This window comes from Triturus cristatus, chromosome 12, assembly GCF_964204655.1.
Source record: "Triturus cristatus chromosome 12, aTriCri1.1, whole genome shotgun sequence".
Taxonomy (NCBI): domain Eukaryota; kingdom Metazoa; phylum Chordata; class Amphibia; order Caudata; family Salamandridae; genus Triturus; species Triturus cristatus.
This window is the reverse complement of record NC_140595.1, coordinates 783,246,780-783,272,533: the sequence shown is the minus strand read 5'-3', so window position 1 is coordinate 783,272,533 and position 25,754 is coordinate 783,246,780. Positions and strand designations below refer to the sequence as shown.

General features: G+C 42.8%; 1 protein-coding gene across 1 annotated transcript in view; it reads left to right on the top strand.

Moving 5' to 3' along the window:
* Positions 1-25,754, top strand: part of LOC146782831 (rhodopsin kinase GRK1-like) — a 315,996-nt gene that overhangs the window by 173,144 nt on the left and 117,098 nt on the right. The window lies entirely within an intron of this gene.

The window sequence follows — 25,754 nt, the reverse complement described above, 5'->3', positions numbered from 1 at the left end:
CATCCTTGTGATAGAGTGGCAGACCTCCTCTTCCCCTAATATAACCTTTGATACACACATTCAAAGATAGAAACTACAATGTTCAAAACAATGGACATACCAATACCAGTTACAACAACCTATTCAGTAATTCTAAGATCCACATACACATCCACTCATTCACCAACAGTCCTATACAGTCACTCATACATGTACTCACTCATCATATGTACTCACACACCTATACATCCTGTTACACAACGCCACTCATCCATAGAGTTACTCACACACATAGTCACTCATGCTAATAAAGAATCAAACATCCATTTACTTGCATATACAGTTATACACACACCACCACACCTACTTCTACAGAAACTTACACATACTTAGTCTTTTAAACAATCACTTATAGAAACATTTACTTATTCATACAGGAACTCGTTCAATCTCTTACTCTCACATATACTCACTTATATACACCAATAGTCACATATACTAGTTTAAAACATATGTAGTGACTCATAAAGACACTATTGAGACAGTCTATCACTCACTAACACACCCATGCCCACACTCATCCACCCATACAGTCCTGCACACATGCTGTCTTCAACACATACAAACAGTGAGTCACTCATTCATGCACCTATGCACTACGTAATACCCCCCCACCGAACCATACAGACACTCAGACACTCATACTGATACTCAAAAAAACAACTAATAACCTATATAGACACTCATGTAGCTACTCACCAACCCATGCAGCCACTTATACACAAAGTGAGAGACTGATACAGATATTTACATATTTAAACATTACTCACTAAGCCATGTATTCACTATGATACACTTAATCAGTCAGTTACACAATCAATTTTTCAAAAACAAATCATCCATTTAGACACTTATATACCCATTTATTCTTCCATCGACCTTGAGATATACATATATAAAACATATTTAATTTTCAGAAAAACACACATTCACTGGATGATGTCATCAGTGATGTCATTTGAGATGTCATCAGTGATGTCATGAGTGATGTCACTGACCATGTCATGAGTAATGTAATATGTGACGTCATCAGCAGTGCATTGCAGGCGCGCGAGTTATAGTTAGCTGAACTAACTATAACGGGGGAATTTCAATGGTTTTGTACGAGTGAAAAGTCCAGCTAACTATAACGCCCCTGAAACCTATGGTTTTTTCAGTGAATTTATATATATATATATATATATATATATATATATATATATATATATATATATATATATATATATATATATATATACACATATTTGTGTGTGTGTGATTTAAATGATTGTTGAAGACTAGAGGTAGCTTTAAATCAAATTGAAGTTAAAAGTCTAGCGCAAGTCTTTATCCTTCATGATTTGTAAGGACACAGAATTCAGTGTAAAGATTAGTTAAAAACGCACTGTATATTTTTCTCCTTAGATTTTATTTCAAAATAAAACATACAGATTTCAAAGAGTGGAATTGTTTGCAGCTTCGTTCTGTTAAAGAAAATTTGCCCACCCACCAATTCAAAGTCTGAAAAAATGTTCCTTAACAAAGGAAAAATAAGTCTGTTCATCACAGAATCGGGCAACAAGGGGATCCCCAGCATGTCAAATGAGCATGAGTTGCACAAGCAGAGACAAGATGCAGATTTTGGCAACATGCTTCATATGATCCAAAATCTGATTTTTCATCGAGGTTTAAGTTGGCATTGGCCTCGGGTAACGTGAGAATTCTCTATTTCTAGTGATAAGTTTAATAGAATTCATACAGATTTTCACAAGGATCTTGAGCATCTCAAGAATGGCAAAGATCAAAAAGAAAATGTCTAGTATCTTTATATTCCCAGCGATATATAAATATGCCTTTCAACCAAGACCTAATACTCCATCCATCCAGGTTGCATCACTTTTGCACCACTCAAAGGTGTGCAAATGCGATGCAACCCTTAAGTGTCATTTATCAAGCCACGCAAGGCCACCTTGAATGGCCCGAGTGGCTTGACATATCTGACTTAACGCAATGCAGCTCAAATTGCTGCGCTGCGTTACTCTGCCCCATGCAGGTGTTCCATGGGTTGTGTGTGGGTGTTCCCACTCAACACCCATGGATTTTTATGCATTCCCAGATTTACCATTACTGGTAGTCCTATGAATGCATCATAACTGCTACACATCCCCAGGGGAGGCGCAACATGGTGGATGAAATATCCTTACTTCTCGTTTTTTCCTCTTTCTATGTGTGCTACATTCTGCCTCAGGAGAAAATACCTTAGGGAAGGTGTCCCTTCCTGCACAGAAACAATAAGGCGTACAACGCAGGTCCCCTTGCACCATGGTGGAGGAGTGTCTATGTTGGAGCTAGCTGGCACATTGTGCGTCAGTTCTGGGAGAAGACAGAAATTCACCATATTATGTTAAATAAAGGCATTCCTGCCCTTTCCCTGTCACTCAGCACATGGCTTGCTGAGCGGCGGTGCACCACATATTGATAAATATCCTCCCACAGATTATAGTCATTATTAATTTTGGGCAGCTCCTTAACACTGTCACAAATCTGATCAATTTGTTCTTGTCTGCCTAAAGAAACATTCAATATAAATGGACAGCATTCTGATCCTATAACTGTACAGACTCCACCATTGGCAGCCTGGATAAAATCAAGAGCCATTTAGTTTTGCAAAATGACAGTTCTTTGGGCTTTCACTTGGCCCAATATTAATCCCAAGGATATTGCTGTTGCATTTGCAACTTCTTCTATGCAGCCATTTGGATCTCTTGTATTCACAGTTCTGTGCCATATATGGGAAACAAAAAAGCAAAGCGGGCTGATTCAGACTTTAATCCATGTAGTTTCCTCAGGTGGGAAAGTCCAGCAGAGGTGTGATGTATGGGTGGTGCAGTGTAAGAAGAGTAGCTTGATCCAGACTCGGCCATGGGTAACCAGGTATATGCTCGGTTGCCACAAACAATATAGATGCCTAGATGTTCTTCAGACCCATTGCGAGAATAGAGAACTCCTGAGGGTAGGTGGAAATAGTAGGAACTGAGTTCAGTCATGTCAGGCAGTAGGAGAGAAGTCACATTTGCAACGGGCCTCAGAAATGCTGCTGTTCCATGGGCAGTATCAGCAAGATGAACAGCAACTGGCATGACATGTTGGTCAGAAAGCGAAGCTTCAAGCTGATAGAGGCAAAAGGTGGAAGACATTATGACATTCATCAGGGTTGTGCATTGAAAATGCAAGTTGAGATATTGTTGTGCTTCATTAAAGGGAGCGGGAACCACACAGTGCTTAATTTGAGCAATTGGTTGCAGGTAGGGCAAACCAGCACTGCTTTTAGGGGACTTTCACAACTTTTTCCTCATCAGATTTCGAGCAAGAGAGGGGACAAACACAAAGGAAAAAGAAGGAGAAAGAAAAAGACAGAAAAAAGATGACAAAGAAAGCAAGACCCTGCAAGACTGAGATAAAGGGACAGGGAGTGCCTGGTGGTGGATTAAAGAGGTATAAAATGGAATCAAGACTACAGAGCCTAGGTAATTAGCAGGCCGAAATTCAGTCGCCATGGCCGCGGGCGTCTGTGCACAAATTGGGCCCTGGCATTTCTATTTTTACAAATTAAGCACAGGAACCATAAGCTGCTACCTCGGGCATCAGTTGGCAAATGGACTCAAATCCAAGTAGAAGTGAAGCTAAGGTTTTGCCGGTCATGCTCCAGAAACTGCAAGTAAACATTTTCACTCAACAGAAATCAATGGTCCTAAAGGAGGGGGTGGCAGGATGGACCATCCAGCCAGGAAGGGTGGGGCAGAGCTTTTCCTTGTCCTACTTGCATTTCAAATCGCTGAACGCTCAGAAAGGAACTTGACCCAAACCCTTTGCCACCCTGGACTACTTGGAGCCTTCGCAGGGAAAGGGAAGTGCTTTCCAGAACCACATGTGGGGGTAGCCAAGATATCACTCCCATTTCAAAGGCTGGCACCAGGTATATATCCAGGTATATGTATTTGACTTACTTAACCACCTCTTCAATACACTCCTGGACCTGTGGAAGATTCAGAAGGACTGCCAGATGCCTTGCTGCTGGAAGGACTGCCTTGATGAGTGCCTGGCCGAAGGAGGACTGGACCACCTCCCAGAATCCAGGCCCATCAGAGTGACAACAAGGACTAGTTGACTGGCCTCCTGTGTGAACTACAGGGATATACCAAGCTCTAGAGAACTTGAAGCTTGCACTTGGCCTCTGCCTGGTGTGAGTTCAAATCCCCCAAGTCCAGGCCCCATTGAAGTGGTGTTACAGCTGCTGCTCCTGTCTAACCCTAAAACTTAGGACTTAGAAGAAAACCTAGCAGAAAGTGCCAGTAGAATTGACAGAAGACCTGGACCTACCTGCCAGCTGATCTGCCTATGGTGCATCTCTTGTCACCTGACTTTGGGGTAGCTACCTCTGCATTCTGAGCAGCAGAAAATCCCGTTCAGTAGGTCCTCCGAGCAACAATTTCTGACCTCGGGGAGCCCTCTTTATCTACACTTCGAAGCTTTATCCCTCTGGAGGTTTTGGACTTCTACAAAGTTATCTAAGTCCATCGATAAAAATCTTCACTGAGCTCAATGGCGACAGGCTCCCCATCAACAATGACTTCCTCCTTGGCCTGTAAATATGTCTTTTTCTGCTTGGAGATTTCTCTCTGATGATGATGACGACTCCTCTGACATGGCCTGCTGCCTTGCTGAACTCTACCTTCTTCTGCACTTTTTCACAGAACTTTTTCTAAGTCATTAGGTAAGCCAAGACCTTGCCCAATTCACCTCATATCACAATTGGCCTTAACTTGTGACTTTGCCCCAGACTTGATTGACCCGATACTTGCCTTTGGCACTTTGATCTTCTTTTAGGTGCTGTTTTTCACTTAAAACTTTAAAAACTCGTAACTCCAGTTCTACTGATTGGATTTAATTCATTTTTATGTCATGTTATGTATTCATATTTTCTCTATTTCTCTAAGTTGGTGTGAGATTTTTCTTGTGTTGTGTTTTGACTTTATTACTGTTTGTGTGCTGCATAAGTATTAAACACAGTGCCTTTAAGTTAAGCCTCACTGGTTTTGTGCCAAGCTACCAGAGAGTTAAGCACAGGTTGATTTTGAGAATTTTGAGGTTCACCATGACAAGGATTGTGGTTGTTGCTTGAGTAGGGTTTACACCCATCTCAACCACTTACCCAATTTCTTCCAGGTTCTGAGAGAATACTAATGGCTCAGATTAATTCAAGCATTCCATCCATCACTTTTCTGTATACTACAGTGTGTGTCACCCTGAGTGGGTCGGGTATGCTCATATTTAGGTCCCGCGCTCACTGCCACTGGAACCAAGCTATACCTGGCAGATGACCCCTAGTAAGGGAAAACCCTGACCTGGGTTGCTTGTGTTCCGGTTCACAGAGGACCTGGATTGGCAGTTTGGACTGAACTGTTCTCATTGGAGCAGGGTCAAGGTTAATTTGCATATGGGTGGACCCAAACGGAGGTGGCATGTGGGCAAAAAAACGATGGATCGGGATGCGGCCTGAGCGATTGTCAGTGGGTGAGATTAATTCAAGCACTCGATCCATCAATGTGTTTGTTATACCCCAACACCCCAAATGAGCAAAACCTGCACAAGTAGTGTCAAGACATAAATAATTTTGTATATAGTGCTATAATTAAGTTGAGACAAACAAAGGATTTACACATGCAGGATTCTTAAATCACAATAAGGTTTGCGTACAACCTTCAGATAGATGCAGGAATGTATACTTTTGCTGCTGAGCAAGCTAATTCCACATTTCGAAGGGCCAGGCAATGAAGCGAAGCGTTACACATCATAGATGGGCACAGCTTGGATGCATGGTTTGCATGGTTGGTCAGAAAGATGGCTACAGCAATTACATTACACTAAGGCACCATTTGTAAATTTCATAGGTCATAGATGATGGCGCTGGTAATTTCATATATAGTACCAATTGGGTCATCGATAATGTCATCTGTAATATCATGAGTAAGGTCATGAGCAGTGCAATGTGTGGTACACTGATTGTGGAGGTAACCATAAGTGAGAAATTTCAGAGGTTTTAAAATTTGGGGTTTTAACCACAATACTCCTTCAACTGAATGTTGACAGGGATCTTTTCTAAGGTATCTTGTTACTTTAATCATTAACTAACATTAGTAGCCAATCATAACGTTCTATAGTTTAAGCTTTTTTTCAGTGATTTAAAAAAAAAAATGATTGTTTTGTTATACTTTAAAAGCTGGTAAGGTTTTGCCTTTACCCCCAAATCTCAATTCTTGCTTGCCATGGCATGCAGTTTTGCCCATCAGTCATGCAATTGTTAGCCATGCCCTGTGTCCTGTACCAGGCCTGTGGATATTCCCAGGTGGCACTGGTCAAATGACACTGGTTGAAACCTGTTCCCAGTACCAGTGCTCACACTGGCAGATGGCCATGTTGTTTGGACCTGCTCTCTGGGAATAGCAGGTGGGATCTGGACACATCCTGTACCCAGCAATGTTGACTATTGTGCCCACAGTACCTATTCCCCTCCTAAAGCGCCTCCCAATCTTTTTGTTAGTAAGAAATGCTAATCCCAGAGCAAACCAAAACTGATGGGAGGACACATTTCGTGCAAAAATATAGAGTAAAATGTCAACCCAGTCTTTCGTGTAATTTCGCGTAATTGTTTGGACTTTTTTTACACAGATTTGTCTTAGGCCTAGTAAAAGTATGCAATTTGGCATTTACACTATAGCAATTCATCAGTAAATATGTGTTTATCAGTGCTGTTGCTGTTATTACTCGAGAAGCTTGAAATGAGGTACGTTTCAGAGACTTACTGAATATATTTCTCAGTGTATAAAAGGCTTTATGATGGGTGAGTAAGGGCCAGATTTAGAATTTGGAGGAGTGGGTACTCCATCACAAACGCAATAGAGTGCACTTTCTGTCAAACCCTCTGTCCACCACCTTCATTTAGAGCTGGGTGGACCTTGAGCTTCTGTCAAGAGGGCCTTCGTGGGTTCTGACAGAGTAGGGGCCGACAGAGTATGGACATTACACTTCCAGCCCAATTTAGGGTGGACAATGTAATGTCCTATTTTCAAGAACATGACAACCTGGTGGTGAGGGAGAAAACAAAGAACCGATGACCCCTACACTCTGGGAGAAAACTCCCAGGGATTGGGGGTGGGGGGGTCATTATTTCTGTTTTCAGAAACTAACTTCTTCTTTGGGAGTTTGTTTCTGAAACAACATTTTGTGCCTTGAAGGGAACTGCCATGATGGCTTATCCTTTCAAAGTATAGATGACTGCTGCCCCAGCAGCCATTTCTAGATTTAGTGGACAACAATTTGTTACGGTGGAGGAGGTAATGTCCTCCACCACCCTCATGGACGGAGTACTGTCCTCCTTAGCCTGAATTAGCTCCTAAGTACTTGGAGTGATATTGTAGAGCATTGCTAAATGGTGACTATGCAGGTACATGATAGTCGGTACATTGGTATATGAATATGATGGTGGGTGCATGGGTGTATGATGGTGGATTTATGTGAGTGCAATAGTCATTGCTTCTGTGTATGATGCTATGTGTGCTGGTCTTGGCTGGTAGCTTTGTGGGTGTATGATGGTTGCTGTGGGGGCATTTGATGGTGGGTGTATGTACGTATGTTAGAGGATGTGAGCGGGCTGTGCAGTTCTATGACCAGGGCATATTTGATGGTAGTGCTGACATAAATGTAATTGTGCAGTCACATATGAAGGTGGATTTGTTTCCCATATAAAGTGGTGATTCTGGGTATAATGTCATATTATGGTGGGTCTGTTGGCACATAACATAGGTAATGGACTTATACCTTGTGTATTGTGTTACTTCTTGTTTGAAATGATGCAACAATTGCATGCTAGGGATAAGAGCTAAAGTTGATTTTACATATCAATACCTCATGAATATTTGATTTTTATGGCACAAGCACTAACATATTGGTCAAAATGAACTCCATTTCATCTTTGTATCCTTGTGTTTTGTGTGTTCAATCAATCACTCAAACATTTATAGAGCACAGCAAATCACCCTTGAGTGTCTTGAGGCGCTGGAGCTGTTTGCTGCTACGTGGAGGTTTGATCATTCAACGTGTGTTGGCGTATAAATATGGGTCTGTTGGCATATCAGGGCAGTTCTGCTGATGTATGATTGTTGTTGTATTGGCATATGTTAGTGGGTGTATTTTCTCATGATATTGGTTGTGTGGATGTATTATGATGGGTCTGTTATGTATCACCTTTCCCCAAGAATGGGAGTAGAAAGCACCCACTGATCCCCATGTGCGGAGGTGGGAGGAGTGATGAACCAAACCCGCCTAACCTCTCACAAGGGAGAGAAAAAAAACACTCCTCGCTCGCCTTGCTAAAACTTGCAGCTCCCCCACTCATGTCCACCCACCCAAGGCCCCAGGCCATGGGGCTGTGGACTAGCTGTCAACCACCCCACCCCATGTTCTTATTTAGGAATTGGCTGGTGCTGGTTTATAATAACTTTGGGAGATTTCATTGCACAAAATGCAGTGGTATAAATCCCCATATTTCACAGGGACCTGTGAAATACTTTTCATATTTTGCAGACATGACATCATAACATCCTCTGAAGAGCTTCACCATTTCCCATTGTTTGCTTAATCATTTTCTCTTCATTTTACTGTAGTCAATCAAACAGTAAATTGCAGTATTTCAGTTCCCTTTTTCAATAAACATTTCCCTGTTGGTAAAAGCATTGTTTTGATACTAATTGCACTGTAAAAAAAACATGTAATGTGAAAAAATATAATTTGTGCAGTATGCTCCTATAGTGCCATCTCGAAGGAACAATTTAGATATGCTGGGCCTTGGGCGTTGGTGATTTATGATGGAAAAAAGGAACTGTAACGCTGAGGAAATATGAATTTTGTGATCAGTTATGTCCCCTATCGTAGACCCCAACGGCTCCATGTACATGCTATAAGTACATGTATGTTCCCTCCTGCTCCAGTTTTGAAGACGCAAATATATGTGTGTCCACCGTCAACATGTCCTCTTTCAGATCCGCCATGAATGGGTCAGATATTCCATTCCTAAGTATGAAAGGCCACCGACTTTATGTGGTTCACTTTCCACATTTTACAGATTCAGGCGAGTAGGCCCTGAATTCTGTCATCAAGCCTTTTCCTGTCTTCTGCCTCTGAAAGCTCCAGTCTGAGCCTGCATCTGTATCCATGAACTTTGTCCTACTCCCTGCGCGGCTAACGGTGCCTGATCTAGCATATTGCCTGCCAAAAACTGTATTTCACCTTCAAGATTATCTACTTCGCTCCTCATCCGATGCATTCCTGTCTAGCAGTTTAGGTAAACATTCCTCCAGCTACCGTGCAAAGGGGCCAGGCCTCACTGTCCTCGTGCAAGTAATTCATAGCCCCGTTACCATGGAAGATTCCTACCCCCTCGCATCTCATGTAGACACTTAGACGCCCGTACACGCACTAACAGTCAGTATATAATAGATTCCGTCCGAGAGACCTTTCCTTTTGGATAATACAGTTCTTTAAACATAGGATACTAGATATGATTTGGGATTAGGTTGACATGACCCCCAGACTTCTGTCTCCACATGTAGAGCTAAATGTCAAGTCTCCTTCACCCTCTAGTTGCACGTCAATCACACGTCATACGGCTGCGCACGCATCTCTGCCAAATATTTCTGCTGACATTGCAGGATTCTCTTATGGATCCACCCATTTGTGACATCATGTTTAATGACGTATTTTAGTTACACCCATGTTTACGCCTTTTTTGGTTACGTATGCATATTTTATCTCTCTTATCAACTGTTACGCCTCCTGCATCTGTCATACTATAATGTAATTCTTATAAAACTGATTACCTGTCAATAATATATGCCCTTCCTTCCTGAACTTTCGTGGTGATGGAATAGAATGCCTACAATTCGAATTGTATTCCTTTGTATAGGAATAAAGCCTTTTAAAACCTCTAATACCACGGATTCTGCCTCTTATTTTTACTGAGTTATTCTCACTAAGACTTTACCGCATAAAAAATAGTACCGGTAACGAAATATTTACCACATAAATTGGCGCCCGAACAGGGACACTTTCTCATCTCACGCGCCGGCGGTGCGTTGCAGGCCCGGTCTCCTGCCACAGCTGAACGGACAAAAACGCGTACCCGCAGGATTTCCTGTATCTCCCTCCGGCCGAGCGGGGGTGACTGAGGCTGCGATCAACACCCAGACGAGGCGGTGAGAAGTGCGAAGTATCCCGACCAGAGCCTAGCTGAGAGAGCAAGATCCGAGGTATACAGAGGCCCACCAGGTTCCGAAGTTCCGAGTCCAGTCGAGTCGAGTCCAGTCCGGTCCAGTTTCAGTTCCGTTCCGAGGCCTTCCGTTCCGAGCTACCCGGTGAGTACCATTACCGGGGAGGCATTTTACGTGCACATAGTCTGTGCCGGTCAAGACGGGTTTGGGTACACAAATCCGGTCTGCACTGTTTCAGCAGTGTATCTGTACTGTTTAGCAGTATATATAGTATGTCTTGCATATAAATAAGTATTACCTAGTGTCAGTATTATGTCAGTAACTAGTTTTCTATTAGTTATCATTGTTCGTTAAAACTGTTAAATGTTAAATGTTTTAATACGTTCTATACATTGTGGTGTGAATGACTGTTCATTATTGTGTTCATTGTATAAAGTGTGTTCTAGTAATAAGGTCTAAAAATGCCGCTCTTTTCGAAACTAAGACAGATCAAAACTAGAAAAGGGGTACTCGAAGAAGCGGTTCCCATTCCACCTAGGGACACTCCAGGATACTTTATGTATCATAAGCATGGCCTAGACGCCGTATTATTTCTTGATTTATGGGTGGACTACACCAAAGAATTACCAGAAAGTCAGAGATGGCCCGCAGCGGGGACCTGGGATGCAGATTGCATCATGAGAGTAGAAGAAGAATTATGGAAAAAGAAAGCCAGACAGTCACAGAAAGATGCCATTGAATTATGGCGTAAAGAATCATATAGACGTACAGAAAAAGCGCTCAGACAAGAAGAGAAAGGTAGAGAGAATTCAAATAAAACCCGAGAAAATCTATTACTTGAGGAAGGTACCCGAGTAAACTCAGAACAAGTGGACAGACAAAGAAATACTCTTATGAATGGTATGTATCCTCTTCTGGCCGAAGGGTTACCTAAGGCTACCCCGGAAATACCAAAAGATTTAACTCCTCCATTACTCCCGATAAAAGCACATCCCAAAACACATCCCAAAACAGCAAAGGACGTTTTCCTTTCCTCTTATTTAGATGACGTAGCTCCCGAGTATGCTAATGCCATACCGCACATACCGCTTGCCGATGGTGTTCAACACCAAGAGCATCCGTCTGTATCCCCGCAACTACAAACTCCTACACAAGTTCCCACAGGTCCGTCCGTTTCTACAGTCTTTCCCACATCCACAATCTCTATCCTACGTCCAACGAATCCTTTCGTGCCTAGCACCTCAGACGGTGCTACCGGAGGTACGACAGACATGTTTGCCACCCCGCCGCGAAATAAACAGACCCTTAGAGATTTAGCACTGCAACGTACACCTCAATTAGCGACATCCGACATGTTTAAAGAACAGCTTGTGGATTGTAGATACGACCCAGTACCAGGTAGACAGGATAAATTGCTCATATCATCACTACGTATAAGACGAGCTACATTATATTTAATGACGATACCAGGAATGGGTGAACACCTAGACGAAATATATCGCTTTGTCCAAACAGGGCGAGGTCCAGAAAGTATTAACGAAGCTATGGAATATCAGAAAGTGGATGTCCAAAGACAACTACTACGTTTTTTCATAAATTGTGTAATTAGGAATCAAGACAGGCCCGGGGCAGATCATGATACCATGCAAAAACTTGTCAAATGGGGTCAGAACATATCAGAAGAGAAACACGATAGACAGGCGTGTATAATCGCCATGTGTCGAAAAATCCGCAAGGAAGTAGAACGTATACATAAAGAAAGACGGGAAACAGACAGAGTAGAATCAGAAGAAGAGGAGGAGCAAGATTCAGAACAAGTGGAAACGATAGCTTATGTAGGTAGAGGAAGACCCCATAATAATACTAGAGGCTTTAATGATCAGATACGTCCACTACGTCCAGAATATAATAGACATTTTCCAAATCCTATGTTAAATACAAAATCCCCCGAACACCTATTCCAAGCCGTTGATAAATTACTCCGAGATCGAAGGGGGTACCATGTGCTCGATTCCATGGACGAACAAGAATTAGCTAGGTCAGCAGTACAATGGGCTGACAGTCCCAGCGACTACAATGATGATGTACTTGCACACACGTTTCTGAATCTTGACCCATACGAACAGCGTTTAGCTAGTATATACATGATTCAACACCTCCTTATATTATATAAAAGTCAACACTCCGATCCAGGACCCTTACCTGACATATTGACAGAACTACTCACGAACATATGGAGAGGGTCAGGTACTGATTTGATTAAAGAGATTCTAGAATTCCGAAACCAATATTTAACTTTCGTATGCCCAGAACACATTCCAGTTCCCATCATAGGAAGAAAAATGTATCACATAGATAGACAGAACCCGTTACGCGAAGTACACCCAATCAGAGGTGACGGTAATAATTTTACACGCGTGTTTGTGTACACGCCTATAACTAAACTGGAATTATTAGAAATGAAGAAAGTAGTACCCAGCCATGACAAGGACCCAGCAGGTTTCCACCGTGAAATAAAGGACATGTTACTCATGGGAGAGTATACCTACCCCGATATTATGAAAATATTAAAAGTCCTATTACCCTCCGGTGTTTATGAGAAACTCAAAGAAAAGGAATGGGAGGTGGGAGACCAAAAGATAGATTGGACAGCATTAGAAAACGAAGAAAAGGCCCGAGCTGCAGGATCAGGGCTTGGGGAAAAGACTACAGCACGGTACTGCCACGTTTATTAACTACGAAAAAGGAAGACTGGGGTGCAATATCAGCCTATAAACAAAAGCCAGATGAAGACACTAGTGATTTCTATTCCCGATTTGAAAAATGCTTCGGTATAAATAGTGGCATAAAAGCCAGTAGTGAGTCATATCCACATCTGTTTGTGACAAAATTAGTTGAAAATTCTCTGCTACAAGTTAAGAATAGAGTATTGAAATTCGAAAGTACCTGGCAAGGTAATACCCCATCACAGATGTTACAGATGTTACAATATCACCACAACAGAATAAAGGAAGAACAAGAACACGAACAAAGACGTATGAAAGATACAAAAATGAAAATGCTTGTTGCTCAGTCAGTCCCAGCTAATGGTCATCAAAAGGGTGATCCCGCAGGTCCTACAAAAGGGACATGCAACTATTGTAAACAACCAGGTCATTATATACACGATTGTCCAGTCCTGAAACATAATATTGCTACAGGTAGAACCCAGGAGAGACCACGTCCACCTAGACAGGATCAGAATCAACAACAAATCCCTCAGCATGCACAACCTAGGTTAGCTCCGCAACAACTAGCTCCGCAACAAGGAACTCCACAACAGACCGTAGCACCACCACAAGCGCAGCCTATTGCTGCAACACAAGCAACAACACAACAAATGTATCAGTATGCACAAGCAGATTATCCCGAGTATCAGCGATACACATGAAATAGCCTAGAGAGGAAAGTTGGCTTACCCCTTATTGAGGTTCCTGTAGACCAAGAGGGACCTTATGTACATAGTGAACTATTAGGGGAAGACAGAAAGTTTTTACTTGATACAGGGGCAAGCAGAACAACTATAAGACGCAGTGAAGTTCCAGGGGCACCCCTCTCAGGCTCACAAAATATTTCCCTTGGATTTTCAGGAAAACCTATAATAAATGACGTAACACAACCTCTTCCACTTACGATTGGTCCATTGACACGTACTACAGATTTATTGCTTACTAAATCCTGTCCAGAAAACTTGTTAGGTATAAAAACATTGAAAGCTCTAGGAGCCATAATATGTTGTTCTCCGGAAGGAGTACGACTATTTCTACGTGACTTCAAAGGTCACTACGTGTCCAGAGACATGGATCACCGACTGCAGAACTTACCTACACATTTATGGGCACAAGGCCCCACTGATGTTGGTTGCATGAATATTACACCATATCGTGTCACACTAAAAACAGGAGTAATACTACCACGAATACGACAATACAAATTACCACCCGATGCTGTTGTGGCTTTGCTGCAAATCATTGACGAGCTCATTGCACAAGGAGTGGTTGTCGAAACCGACTCCAATGTATGTAATTCCCCGATAATTCCGATTCTTAAAAGAACGGATCCAAAAGCACCACCAGTATATCGATTAGTTATTGATCTGCGCGAATTAAATAAATGTATTGTACCACAATACCCCGTGGTCCCAGATATCTCTTCATTACTAACAGCTATTGACTCAGAAGCAACGTTCTTCACTGTAATCGATCTCAAGAATGCTTTCTTTAGCGTCCCAATAGATCCGGAAAGTCAATACTTGTTCGGGTTCAGTTTAAATGGACGAAGTTTTAAATTCACACGCGCACCTCAAGGATTTACAGAAAGCCCCAGCATCTATAGCCAAGCACTGAAACGAGAACTTGACAGTATCCACATGCCAGTTAACACTGCCTTGCTTCAATATGTCGATGATCTGCTGATCACCGCCCGAAGCGAACCTGAATGTGAAAAAGCGTCACTGATGGTTTTAAAATTTTTGGCTGACAAGGGGCACAAGGTGTCCCCTTCTAAGCTGCAATTCTGTGTCCAGCGAGTTGTTTACCTTGGGCACTCGCTGTCCAAGGAGGGAAGGCAGCTTACACCCGACCGTATCCAGTTAATCGCTAACATGCCACCACCCAAGACACAAAAAGAGGTACGGGCTTTTATAGGCCTCACTTCATACTGTAGGCAGTGGATCCCTCAATATGCATTTCTAGCAAAACCACTCATCCAGTTGACAACACAGGAGGCAGCCACATCGACTGTCCTCCCTTGGGCTCCAGAACATACATACGCCTTTGAAAGCTTAAAGAAAGCTTTATGCCAAGCACCTGTTTTAGCAACACCATGTTACAGTAAGCCTTTTACACTCTTTGTTACAGAACGCGAAGGTACTGCCTTGTCAGTACTCACTCAGGAACAAGCAGGATCACACAAACCATGTGCTTATTTCTCTAGTACATTAGATCCAGTAGCTCAGGCTCTTCCTGCGTGCCTGAAATCGGTGGCAGCAACAGCTTTAGCAATCAGACAAAGCGATGCCATAGTGTTAGGACATCAACTGACAGTACAAGTACCACATGCAGTAGAGGTTCTCTTGAACCGCACACAAACACAACACTTGACTATAGCGAGACTCACCGGTTACGAACTGACATTATTTCAGCCACACATAGAAATCAGACGTTGCAATACGTTAAATCCTGCCACACTGTTACCAGTGGGCGGAACAGATCCATTGGCACATGATTGTGTCGAAGTCATTACTATCACGACGAAACCCAGACAAGACTTGACAGATATCCCTTTGTCAGATCCAGACTTGACATTGTATGTAGATGGGTCATGTATGAGAACAAGTACAGGAGAGCTAGTGGCCGCTTACGCAGTCACAACAGACACTGAAGTCATTGAAACAAACTGTATTAACATTTTGTCAGCTCAAGCAGCAGAGCTTATCGCTCTGACACAAGCCTGTATTCAAGCCAAAAATAAGAAAGTCAACATATACACAGATTCACGTTATGCATTCGGAGTCGTCCATGACTTCGGCGTACTATGGCGAGAGAGAGGTTATTTAACTTCTCACGGTGCCCACATCCAACACGGACCCCTCATTCAAGCCCTATTAGACGCGATTCATCTACCTACTGCAATATCGATTATGAAATGCAAAGCCCATACAAAAGTTACCGATATCATTTCTCAGGGTAATGACCTAGCTGACAGAACAGCTAAACAGACTGCTCAGAATCAGACTCACACAACTGACATGACAAAGACAATAGTTCCGACACTAACACATTGCATGACAGTTAAGGATCCCGCCCTTGATGTAATTGACATACAGACACATGCTACACCAGAAGAAATAAAGAAATGGACTGAATTAGGAGGGATCCAAACGGATCAAGGATGGATGACGAAGGAAAAATCTATATGGTTTCTTCCCGACTCTATGGTTCAAGTCATCATTAACACAATACATAGTCCAGCGCACCTAGGAGAAAAAGCTATGCTAGACAGCATTCAACACATTTGGTTCAACAAACACTTGCGAGCAGCAGCTAAACAAAAAGTTCGTACCTGTATGATATGTTGTCAGTTTAATCCAGGTAAAAGCATCCCCGTAGAGCAGGGTGGATTTCAACCTCCCGATCATGCTTTTGAAGTCCTCCAGATGGATTATATCCAGATGGAACGATGTCGAGGATTCAAATATGTTCTCGTAGTTGTCTGTGCTCTTTCCCGTTGGACAGAAGCATACCCGGTTTCAGATTACACCGCCCCGACTACTGCCAAACAGTTAGTTCGAGAATTCTTCCCACGGTACGGTTTACCACGTGTTGTCTACTCAGATAACGGCCAGCCGTTCTCATCCGAACTAATGAAACACGTTTCCCTTTTGTTAGGCTACCAATGGAAATTCCACTGTGTCCGGCATCCCGAGGCCGCAGGTCTCGTGGAACGCCATAATCAAACTCTGAAAATTAGATTGTCCAAAATATGTAGGGAAAAAGGTGTCGACTGGATAGTAGCCTTACCAGTTGCGCTCTTTTACATGAGAATGGTAGCACATTCTCGAACTGGGCTATCCCCGTACGAGGTGATCTTCGGTAGACCACCAAATATGTGGGGGACGCCTATACCTCGCAAAATAACTGATGTTGACTGTAATATGCTGACAGATTACCTGGCTTCCTTGATGTCTGCACTACAATCTTGTCGTTCACAGGTAACCGCAGCTTTTCCCGATAATACTGAGGTGAAGCCCCATGACGTGGTTCCTGGTGACCTGGTTTTGGTCAGGAATTTCGACCGGAAGACCCAACTGGATCCTAGGTGGAAGTCGCCTAAGTTGGTTCTACTCACTACAAGGACAGCCGTGAAGATTGAGGGTCGCAAAGGGTGGTTGCACTCGAGTCATATCAAGAAATTTTATGGACTACCATCCAGTGCCAATATTCAACCTTGTATTCCCTCACAGACAGACTCAAAGCTCCCCTTGGTGGAGAAGTCCAAACCAGAACTTTATAAACTAAAATTGAGGTCTAGCAAGTCAGACAATTTGATTGTTTAAGTCCTCTCCAAGGTGAATCGGTTGAATTTGTCTCTGACATGTATCCTCTAGACCGGAATAGAGAAAGAAATCAGCGAATGCAGCTTAAAAAGCATGCGTATTGTAAATCACTTCGTAGTCACTGCACAGTAACACTATTAATTTTGTTTTTTCTAAGTCTTCTGATCATTATTGTTAGCATACTATTGCATATGTATTACCCTATTCTTAAACGTGCTTACAATGTAACTGCAGAACATTCTTTTAGCGAATTACCTCCGCATGAGTTGTCATATAGATTTGCGCTGCGCAACAACACATTCATTAGTATGTTACATCATTCTCATCAGACCAGCAATGCTACCAATTGTTGGATATGTGGCCGACTCCCTCCCTATCAAAACTATAAGGGAGTTTTGCCCCTCTTTCCATATCCGTTCACACATAATGGCTCCTGTGGAGCATGGTTCAGTTTGATTAATTCCTTAGATTCAAATCCCGCAGTTTACCAAGACAACTGGGTGTGGGGAAACCTGAACCTAGTTTTGCTTAAAGTCTGCTACCCTAACAAGGAGGGACTTCCCAAAAGAACAGGAACTGATCTAGAAAATGAAGTATATGGATTAGGTAATTTTACACTTAACCTCATGATCCTGAACGTTGAATCTGAAGCTACACCAATCTTGCCCGCCATGTCAGTATTCCCAGTAAAAGGGGAATTATGTATAAGAAAGAATGGTTCCATACACATGGGCCATAGTAAATGCACCACTGTAATAAAATTCAGTGATCAAGGCAAGTCTACATTTAGAGCTTCCCGTCATTCCTACTTCATATGTGGAAATATGGATTTTTCTGGTCAGTTATGTCCCCTATCTTGGACCCCAACGGTTCTATATGCATGTCACAAGTACATGTATGTTCCCTCCAGTTCCAGTTATGAAGACGCAAATACAAGTGCGTCCACCGTCAACATGTCCTCTGTCAGATCCGCCATGAATAGGCCGGATATTCCATTCCTAAGTACAAAAGGCCACCGGCTTTATATGGCTCACTTATGCCATTTTACAGTCCAGGCAAGTAGGCCCTGATTCTGTCATCAAAACTCTTCTTGCCTTCTGCCTCTGAAAGCTCCAGTCTGAGCCTGCATCTGTGACCATGAACTTTGTCTCATTCTCTGCGCGGCTCACGAAGCCTGACATCAGCCTATTCTCTGCCAAGAACTGTATTTCACCTTCGAGTTATCTGCTTCCCCCTTAGCCGATGCATTCCTGCCTAGTAGTTTAAGTAAACATTCTTCCAGTTACCAAGCAAAGGGCCCGGCTTCTCTGTCTTAATACAAGTAATTCATAGCCCTGTTACTATGGAAGATTACTGCCCTCGCATTTAGTGTAGACACTTAGACGCTTGTACACGCACGCACAGACAGAATAGAATAGATTCTGTCCGAGAGTCCTTCCTTTGTGGATAACATAGTTCTTTAAACATAGGATGTTAGATATGATTTGGGATTAGGTTGACTTGACCCCTCAGACTTCTTGTCTCCACATGTAGAGCTAAATGTCAAGTCCCCTTCACCCCTTAGTTACACGTCAATTACACGTCATGCTGCTGCGCGCGCATCTATGCCAAATATTATCTTATAGATCCACCTATATATGATCTCATAACCAATTATGTTCCTTTTTTCTCCTTATTACACCCATTTTCGGTTACGTAGACAATTCGTCATTTTCCTTATCAATTGTTACGCCTATTGCATTCGCTTCATTGTAATGTATGTATTATAAAAGTCATTTCATGTCAATAATGTGTGTGCTTCACTTCCTGAACCTTCGTGGTGACGGAACATTGGGGCAACCGATTATAATCGAGTTAATGGAATAAAGCCCATTCCGAACCTCTAAATACCACGGATTCTGCCTCTCATTTTACTGAGCTATTTTATTATGTTCCTGTATCAAATTCAGTCCCGGTAAAGGAGAAATATTTACCACATGAATGGCGCCCGAACAGGGACACTTTCTCATCTCACGCGCCGGCGGTGAGTTGCAGGCCCGGTCTCCTGCCACAGCTGGACGGACAATAACGCGTACCAGCAGGATTTCCTGTATCTCCCTCCGGTCAAGCGGGGGCGACTGAGACTGCGATCAACACCCAGACGAGGCGGTGAGAAGTGCGAAGTATCCCGACCAGAGCCTAGCTGAGAGAGCAAGATCCGAGGTATACAGAGACCCACCAGTCCGAAGTCAAGCCCAGTGTCCGACGAGTCGAGTCGAGTCCAGTCCGGGTCAAGTTCAAGTTACTGAGGCCTTCCGTTTCCGAAGCTACCCGGTGAGTACCATTGCCGGGGAGGCATTTCTGACGTGCACATAGGTTGTGCCGGTCAAGACGGGTTTGGGTACACAAATCCGGTCTGCACTGTTTCAGCAGTGTATCTGTACTGTTTAGCAGTATATCAAGTATTCCGAAGTATTCCGAAGTGTCTAGTTATTGTCTAGTTATTGTCGAGAATTAAGCTTGGTGATTAGTTATGCAGACGATCATCATTGTTGTTTCAGTTAAAGGTTCAATGTTTAATGTTTAATGTGTTTAAATACGTTCTGTATATCGTGGTATGAATGACTGTTCATTATCGTGTTTATTGTATTAAGTCTGTTCAAAATCAAGTATCAGGTCAGTTGGTCAAAATCAAGTATAAAGTCAGTTTTCAATATGCCGCTCTTTTCGAAATTAAGACTGATCACTACTAGAAAAGGGGTTCTCGAAGAAGCCGTTCCTATTCCTCCTAGGGACACTCCAGGGCACTTTATGTATCATAAACATGGCTTAGATGCTATATTATTTCTTGATTTATGGGTAGACTACACCAAGGGATTACCAGAAAGTCAGAGGTGGCCCACAGCGGGAACCTGGGATGCAGAGTGCATCATGAAAGTAGAAGAAGAGTTATGGAAAAGGAAAGTCAGACAGTCACAGAAAGATGCCATTGAATTATGGCGTAAAGAATCACATAGACGAACGGAAAAAGCACGTAGACAGGAAGAGAAGAGTAAAGAGACTTCCAATAAAGTTCAAGAAAATCTATTAATTGAGGAAGGTATCCGAGTGAAATCAGAACAAGTAGACAGACAAAGAAATGCCCTTATGAATGGTATGTATCCCCTTCTGGCCGAAGGATTACCTAAGGCTACTCCAGAGATACCGAAAGACTTGCCACCCCCATTGTTCCCAATAAAGGTACATCCTAAGGGGCATCCTAGAACAGCAGAAGACGTTTTTCTTTCCTCATATTTAGATGACGCAGCTCCCGAGTATGCTAATTCCGCCCCACATAGACCGCATACCAGGGAGGTCCAACGCCAAGATCCGGCACCCGTATCCCTACAGCAACAAATCGAGTCACAAGTTCTGGCAAGCACATCTGTTTCTGCATCCGCTCCTACAGCTGCTTCTATAGCTGTGTCCACACCTATAGTTGCTGTATCACGTTCAACGAATCCTTTCACACCCGACACCCCAGATGGGGCCACGGGAGGTGCTACCAATATCTTTTCTACGCCACCCAGAATAAATAAACTCACTTTTCAAGAGTCAGCACATTCACGTACACCCAAACTCCTTAGTGCCCGTGCGCTTAAGGAACTTCTTATAGATTGTAGATATGACCCTGTGCCTGGAAAGGAGGACGAAATGACCCTAGCATCATTACGTCTCAGACGAGCCGCAGTGTATTTAGGGAAGTTACCAGGAATGACTGCGCATCTAGATAATATATACCATTTTGTCCACACAGGGCGAGATCCAGGATGTATTAACAGAGCTATGGAATACCAGAAGGTAGAGATACAGGGGGAACTGTTACGTTTCCTCATAAACTGTGTGATCAGAAATCAAGACCGACCGGGGGTAGACCCGGAAGCAATGCAAATTCTTACAAGATGGAGCCAGAATATATCAGAAGGGAGACATGATAAGCAAAATTGTATAATAGCCATGTGCCGAAAGATCCGTAGAGAAATAGAACGACTACACGAAGAGAGATTTGAGGTAGACCAGTTCGAACAAAGCGAGGAAGAAGGGTCAGGACCGCCCACAGGACAGTCAGAAACTATAGCCTATGTAGGTAAAAGAAGATCTTGTAATAGTACGAGATGTCTTAATGACCCGATACGCCCGATATGTCCAGACAATAACAGGAGTTTCCCAACACCCATAGTCCATATAAGGTCTAATGAGCATTCGTTCCAAACAGCTGACAAATTACTCCGAGAACGAAGGGGTTATCATTTCCTCGATTCTATGGATGAACAAGATTTAGCCAGGGCAGCTGTCCATTGGGTGGACAGTCCCGGAAAATATAGTGATGATACAGTAGTGCGCACATTCTTGAATCTTACCCCAGATGAACAGAGGTTAGCTGGGATTTATATGATTCAACAACTCATTATACTATATCGAAGTCAACATTCAGATCCTGGTCCCTTACCCGACATACTGACTGAATTACTCACGAATAGATGGAGAGGTCCAGGTACTAAATTAATTAAGAAATTCTAGAATCAAGACAGCAATATATTCTTTTTGTATGTTCAGAACATGTTCCATTGCCCGTCAAGGAAAGAACCACGTATCACATGGATAGACAGAATCCCTTACGAGAAGTGCACCCAATAAAGGGCGAGGACAATCAGTTTAGACGCGTATTTGTATATACGCCCATATCGAAAATAGAATTGTTACAAATGAAGAAAGTGGTACCCAGTCATGACAAAGACCCAGCGGGTTTTCACCGAGAAATTAAAGACATGTTACTCATGGGAGAGTATACCTACCCCGACATTATGACAATATTAAAGGTATTGATGCCTGCTGGCATTTATGAGAAACTCAAGGAAAAAGAGTGGGAGGTAGGAGACCAAAAGATAGAATGGTCAGTATTAGAAGCAGAAGAAAGGGCCCGAACTGCAGGAGCAGGGCTAGGGGACAAAACTAAGGCATTACCAGGATTACTAGTACAGGTACTGCCGCGTTTATTAACTACGAAAAAGGAAGACTGGGGTACAATTTCAGCCTGTAAACAGAAGCAAGATGAGGACACTAGTGATTACTATGCCCGATTTGAAAAATGTTTTGGTATAAATAGTGGCATAAAAGCAAGTAGCGAATCATACCCACATCTGTTTGTAACAAAATTAGTAGAAAATGCTCTGCCCCCAGTAAAGAATAGAGTATTAAAATTCGAGAGTACCTGGCAAGGTAACACTCCATCACAAATGTTACAAATGTTACAATACCATCACAATAGAATTAGAGAGGAACAAGAACATGAACACAGACGCATGAAAGACACGAAAATGAAAATGTTAGTTTCCCAGACAGTTCCAGCTGAAGGACATAAAAAGGGTATGACACATTCCGATTCAGCAGGACCTGTAAAAGGGACATGCAATTATTGCAAAAAGCCAGGTCATTATGTACACGATTGCCCAGTTTTAAAACATAATATCGCCATAGGTAAAACACAAGAAAGATCACGGCCACTCAGACAAGATCAGAATGAACAAGGAGCTATGCAGCATGCCCAGGCCATGCCAGCAGCACAACAGCCAATACAGTTTGTGCCAGCTGCACCACCGTTGCCTGTTACTGCCACACAGACAACAACACGACAAATGTATCAGACCGCACAGTATGAATACCCTGAGTATCAGCGTTACGCATGAAAAAGCCTAGAGAGGGAAATTGACTTACCCCTTATCGAGATCCCTGTAGATCAAGAAGGACCTTATGTACATAGTGAACTATTAGGCCAAGACAGAAAGTTTTTACTCGATACAGGGGCAAGTCGAACAACAATAAAACGTAGTGAAGTTCCAGGGGCACCCCTCTCAGGCTCACAGAATATTTCCCTTGGTTTTTCAGGAAAGCCTATTGTTAATGAAGTATCACAGCCTCTTCCACTTACGATAGGACCTTTGACCCGAACTACAGATTTATTGCTTACTAAATCATGTCCAGAAAATCTATTAGGAATAAAAACGTTAAAAGCTCTAGGAGCTATAATATGTTGTTCTCCGGAAGGAGTAAGATTGTTTTTACGTGATTTCAAAGGTCATTATGTGTCCAGAGACATGGATCCCCGATTACAGACTTTACCCACACGTCTATGGGCACAAGGCCCTACTGATGTTGGTTGCATGAATATTACACCATATCGAGTCACACTAAAGGCAGGAGTGGTACTACCACGAATGCGACAATATAAGTTACCCCCAGATGCTGTAGTGGCTTTACTGCAAATCATTGACGAACTCATTGCCCAAGGAGTGGTTGTAGAAACTGACTCCAATGTATGTAATTCCCCGATAATTCCGATTCTTAAACGAACAGATCCTAAGGCCCCGCCAGTATATCGATTGGTTATTGATCTGCGCGAGCTAAACAAATGCATTGTGCCACAATTTCCTGTGGTTCCCGATATCTCGTCATTACTGACAGCTATTGATTCCGAAGCAACATTCTTTACTGTAATCGATCTCAAGAATGCCTTTTTCAGCGTCCCAATAGATCCGGAAAGCCAATATTTATTCGGATTTAGTTTAAATGGACGTAGCTTTAAATTCTCACGCGCACCTCAAGGATTTACAGAAAGCCCCAGCATCTATAGCCAAGCACTGAAACGAGAACTTGACAGTATACACATGCCAGTTAACACGGCTCTGCTTCAATACGTCGATGATCTGCTGATCACCGCCCGAAGCGAACCTGAATGTGAAAAAGCATCACTGACAGTTTTACAATTTCTAGCCGAAAAGGGGCACAAGGTGTCCCCTTCTAAGCTGCAATTCTGTGTCCAGCGAGTTATTTATCTTGGACACTCGCTGTCCAAGGAGGGAAGGCAGCTTACACCAGACCGCATTCAGTTAATAGCTAACATGCCAATACCCAAGACACAAAAGGAGGTGCGGGCTTTCATAGGCCTCACTTCATACTGTAGACAGTGGATCCCGCAATATGCATTTCTAGCAAAACCACTCATTCAGTTGACAACCCAGGAGGCAGCCACATCGACTGTTCTCCCTTGGACCCAGGAACATACGCAAGCTTTTGAAAGCCTAAAGAAAGCTTTATGTCGAGCACCTGTTTTAGCAACGCCATGTTACAGAAAACAGTTTACACTCTTTGTTACAGAACGCGGAGGTACTGCTTTGTCAGTACTCACACAGGAACAAGCAGGAGCACACAAACCATGTGCTTATTTTTCTAGTACATTAGATCCCGTAGCTCAGGCTTTGCCTGCATGCCTGAAATCAGTAGCAGCGACAGCTTTAGCAATCAGACAAAGCGATGCCATAGTGTTAGGACATCCATTGACAGTTCAAGTACCACACACAGTAGAAGTTCTTGTGAATAGAACGCAAACACAACACTTGACTATAGCGCGACTTACAGGGTATGAACTTACATTGTTTCAGCCACACATAGAAATCAGACGCTGTAACACATTGAATCCTGCCACACTTTTGCCAGTAACCGGAACAGACCCACTAGCCCATGACTGTATTGAAGTTATTACTATAAGGACAAAACCCAGACAAGACTTGACAGATGTTCCATTGTCAGATCCAGACCTGACATTGTATGTAGATGGTTCTTGTATGAGAACAAGTACAGGAGAGTTGGTGGCTGCTTATGCAGTCACAACAGATACTGAAGTCATTGAAACTAATCGTATAAATACTTTGTCAGCTCAAGCCGCAGAGCTCATCGCTCTGACACAAGCCTGTATTCAAGCCACAAGTAAAAAAGTCAACATATACACTGATTCACGTTATGCATTCGGAGTCGTACACGACTTCGGCGTGCTGTGGCGAGAGAGAGGTTATTTAACTTCCCATGGTGCCCACATTCAGCACGGACCCCTCATTCATGCCTTATTAGATGCAATACATCTACCTACTGCAATATCAATTATGAAATGTAAAGCTCATACGAAAGTTACTGATATCATTTCTCAAGGCAATGATTTAGCCGACAGAACAGCTAAACAGACTGCTCAAACCCAAACATCCGACATGACAAAGACAATAGTCCCGATGCCGACACATTGTATGACAGTTAAAGATCCTACTCTTGACGTAATTGACATACAGACACATGCTACACCAGACGAAATAAGGAAATGGACTGAATTAGGAGGGATCCAAACGGACCAAGGATGGATGATGAAAGAAAAGTCTGTATGGTTCCTTCCTGATTCAATGGTCCAAGTCATTATTAACACTATCCATAGCCCAGCCCATCTAGGAGAAAAAGCTATGCTAGACAGCATT